Genomic DNA, 4919 nt, shown 5'->3' with positions numbered 1-4919 from the left:
AACATGGGTTGTCTCCCATAAGCGCTTTTCTTTAACGCCTTTCAGCTAGGCGCAGAAAGTGTAACTCAAGTGACATCGAGAGATGAAGCATCAACATCATAATTTTTTCTAATAATAGAATCATAAGGTACCTTCATTCTCTTTCTAGGGAAGTGTTCCATACCTTTCTTGAGAGGAAATTGATATTTAATATTACCTTCCTTCATATCAATAGTAGCACCAACGGTTCGAAGAAAAGGTCTTCCCAATATAATGGGGCAAGATGCATTGCATTCAATATACAAGACAACAAAATCAACGGGGACAAGGTTATTGTTAACCATAATATGAACATTATCAACTCTCCCCAAAGGTTTCTTTTTAGCATTATCAGCGAGATTAACATCCAGATAACAATTTTTCAATGGTGGCAAGTCAAGCATATCATAGACTTGAAATACTTGCACCAAGATCACATAAAGCATTACAATCAAAATCTTTGACCCTCATTTTAATGATGGGCTCCCAACCATCCTCTAACTTTCTAGGAATAGAAGTTTCAAGTTTTAGTTTCTCTTCTCTAGCTTTTATGAGAGCATTTGTAATATGTTTTGTGAAAGCCAAGTTTATAGCACTAGCATTGGGACTTTTAGCAAGTTTTTGCAAGAACTTTATAACTTCAGAGATGTGGCAATCATCAAAATCTAAATCATTACAATCTAAAGCAATGGGATTATCATCCCCAAGGTTGGAAAAAATTTCGGCAGTTTTATCACAAGCAGTTTCAGCAGTTTTAGCAGTTTCGAGTAATTTTGCGCGCTTTGCACTAGGAGTAGAAGCATTGCCAACACCAATTATTTTACCATTGATAGTAGGAGGTGCAGCAACATATGAATCTTTAGCATTGCTAGTGGTGGTAATAGTCCAAACTTTAGCTACATTTTCCTCTTTAGCTAGTTTTTCATTTTCTTCTCTATCCCACCTAGCACGCAGTTCAGCCATTAATCTTATATTCTCATTAATTCTAACTTGGATGGCATTTGTTGTAGTAACAATTTTATTTTCAATATCCCTATTAGGCATAACTTTCGATTTCAAAAGATCAACATCGGAGGCAAGACTATCAACTCTAGAAACAAGAATATCAATTTTATTGAGCTTTTCCTCAACAGATTTGTTAAAGGCAGTTTGTGTACTAATAAATTCTTTAAGCATAGCTTCAAGTCCAGGGGGTGTATTCCTATTATTGTTGTAAGAATTCCCATAAGAATTAGCATAACCGTTACCATTATTATAAGGATATGGCCTATAGTTATTACTAGAATTGTTCCGATAAGCATTGTTGTTGAAATTATTATTTTTAATGAAGTTTACATCAACATGTTCTTCTTGGGCAACCAATGAAGCTAATGGAACCTTATTAGGATCAACATTAGTCCTATCATTCGCAAGCATAGACATAATAGCATCAACCTTATCATTCAAGGAAGAGGATTCTTCAACGAAATTTACCTTCTTACCTTGTGGAGCTCTTTCCGTGTGCCATTCGGAGTAATTAACCATCATATTATCAAGGAGCTTTGTTGCTTCACCAAGAGTGATGGACATAAAGGTACCTCCAGCAGCTGAATCCAATAAATTCCGCGAAGAAAAATTTAGTCCTGCATAGAAGGTTTGGATGATCATCCAAGTAGTCGATCCATGGGTTGGGCAATTTTTAACCAGAGATTTCATTCTTTCCCAAGCTTGAGCAACATGTTCATTATCTAATTGTTTGAAATTCATTATGCTACTCCTCAAAGATATAATTTTAGCAGGGGGATAATATCTACCAATAAAAGCATCCTTGCATTTAGTCCAGGAATCAATACTATTCTTAGGCAGAGATAGCAACCAATCTTTAGCTCTTCCTCTTAATGAGAAAGGGAACAATTTTAATTTTATAATGTCACCATCTACATCTTTATATTTTTGCATTTCACATAGTTCAACAAAATTATTGAGATGGGCAGCAGCAGCATCAGAACTAACACCAGAAAATTGCTCTCTCATGAGAAGATTAAGTAAAGCAGGTTTAATTTCAAAGAATTCTGCTGTAGTAGCAGGTGGAGCAATAGGTGTGCATAAGAAATCATTATTATTTGTGCTAGTGAAGTCACACAACTTAGTATTTTCAGGGTTGGCCATTTTAGCAATAGTAAATAAAGCAAACTAGATAAAGTAAATGCAAGTAAACTAATTTTTTTGTGTTTTTGATATAGCAAACAAGACAGTAAATAAAGTAAAGCTAGCAACTATTTTTTTGTGTTTTGATATAATGCAGCAAACAAAGTAGTAAATAAAATAAAGCAAGACAAAAACAAAGTAAAGAGATTGAGAAGTGGAGACTCCCCTTGCAGCGTGTCTTGATCTCCCCGGCAACGGCGCCAGAAATTTGCTCTGCTGGCGCGTAGTTGACGTGGGAGTTAGAAATCTTTGTGGTGTAGCTTTTCTTCAGTTCCCCGGCAACGGCGCCAGAAATTTGCTTGATGCGTGTAGTTGACACGTCCGTTGGGAACCCCAAGAGGAAGGTGTGATGCGCACAGCGGCAAGTTTCCCTCGATAAGAAACCAAGGTTTAATCGAACCGAGTAGGAGTCAAGAAGCACGTTGAAGGTTGATGGCGGCGGGATGTAGTGCGGCGCAACACCGGAGATTCCGGCGCCAACGTGGAACCTGCACAACACAACCAAAGTACTTTGCCCCAACGAAACAGTGAGGTTGTCAATCTCACCGGCTTGCTGTAACAAAGGATTAACCGTATTGTGTGGAAGATGATTGTTTGCAGAGAAAACGGTAAAACAAGTATTGCAGCAGATTTGTATTTCAGTATTAAAGAATGGACCGGGGTCCACAGTTCACTAGAGGTGTCTCTCCCATAAGATAAAAGCATGTTGGGTGAACAAATTACAGTCGGGCAATTGACAAATAGAGAGGGCATAACAATGCACATACATGACATGATAAGTATAGTGAGATTTAATTGGGCATTACGACAAAGTACATAGACCGCCATCCAACCGCATCTATGCCTAAAAAGTCCACCTTCGGGTTATCGTCCGAACCCCTTCCAAGTATTAAGTTGCAAAGCAACAGTACAATTGCATTAAGTATGGTGCGTAATGTAATCAACAACTACATCCTCGGACATAGCGCCAATGTTTTATCCCTAGTGGCAACAGCACAACACAACCTTAGAACTTTCTGTCACTCGTCCCGGTGTCAATGCAGGCATGAACCCACTATCGAGCATAAATACTCCCTCTTGGAGTTAAAAGCAAAAACTTGGCCAGAGCCTCTACTAGTAACGGAGAGCATGCAAGATCATAAACAACACATATGTAATAACTTGATAATTAACATAACATGGTATTCTCTATCCATCGGATCCCGACAAACACAACATAGAGTATTACGGATAGATGATCTTGATCATGTTAGGCAGCTCACAAGATCCAACAATGAAGCACAATGAGGAGAAGACAACCATCTAGCTACTGCTATGGACCCATAGTCCAGGGGTGAACTACTCACTCATCACTCCGGAGGCGACCATGGCGGTGTAGAGTCCTCCGGGAGATGAATCCCCTCTCCGGCAGGGTGCCGGAGGGGATCTCCCGAATCCCCCAGATGGGATCGGCGGCGGCGTCTCAGTAAGGTTTTCCGTATCGTGGTTTTTCGCCTCAGGGGTTTCGCGACGGAGGCTTTAAGTAGGCGGAAGGGCAGAGTCGGGGGCCTGACGAGGGGCCCACACCATAGGGCGGCGCGGGCCCCTCCTAGGTCGCGCCGCCTTGTGGTGTCGCCACCTCGTGGCCCCACTTTGTATGCTCTTCGGTCTTCTGGAAGGTTCGTGGCAAAATAGGCCCCTGGGTCTTCGTTTCGTCCAATTCCGAGAATATTTCGTTACTAGGATTTCTGAAACCAAAAACAGCAGAAAACGAGAACGGCACTTCGGCATCTTGTTAATAGGTTAGTTCCAGAAAATGCACGAATATGACATAAAGTGTGCATAAAACATGTAGGTATCATCAATAATATGGCATAGAACATAAGAAATTATCGATACGTCGGAGACGTATCAGTTGACAAGCAGTTTCGATGAAGGATTCACTGTAAATGCTCACAGACAAGTATTCAGGGGGTTTTGATGCAACAGATGAATAACGTACAAGTAAGTAAAATGCGAGAGAAATAATTGCAGCGAGTGGCCCAATCCATTTTACCACAAAGGACAAGCCGGTTTGTTTACTTATAATGACCAAACGTTCTTGAGGACACACGGGAATTTAGTCTAGTGCTTTCGCTACATACGGCTAATTAATCTTCATTGTTTTGATAAGTGTTGTGTGGGTGAACCTATGCTAATGCACCGCCCTTCCTAGGACTAATACATACTTGTGATTATACCCCTTGCAAGCATCCGCAACTACAAGAAAGTAATTAAGATAAATCTAACCACAGACCTTAAACTCGAGATCCTGCGATCCCTCCTCGCATCGATATACCAACGGGGGCTCGGGTTTCGTCACTCCAAGCAACCCCGCAATTCGCAAACGAGTACAAGATGCATTCCCCTAGGCCCATAAAGGTGAAGTGTCGTGTAGTCGACGTTCACACGACACCACTAGAATAATAACACCACAACTTAAATATCATAACATTGAATACTACTCAACCATACTTCACTACTAACATTTAGACTTCACCCATGTCCTCAAGAGCTAAACGAACTACTCACGAGACATCATATGGAACATGATCAGAGGTGATATGATAATGAATAACAATCTAAACATAAACCTTGGTTCAACGGTTTCACTCAATAGCATCAATAACAAGTAGAAATCAACACCGGGAGAGTTTCCCCTATCAAACAATCAAGATCAAACCCAAATTGCTACG

Source organism: Lolium rigidum, chromosome 3 (assembly GCF_022539505.1).
Source record: "Lolium rigidum isolate FL_2022 chromosome 3, APGP_CSIRO_Lrig_0.1, whole genome shotgun sequence".
In the NCBI taxonomy this organism is placed as follows: domain Eukaryota; kingdom Viridiplantae; phylum Streptophyta; class Magnoliopsida; order Poales; family Poaceae; genus Lolium; species Lolium rigidum.
Note: the sequence above shows the minus strand (reverse complement) of the source record.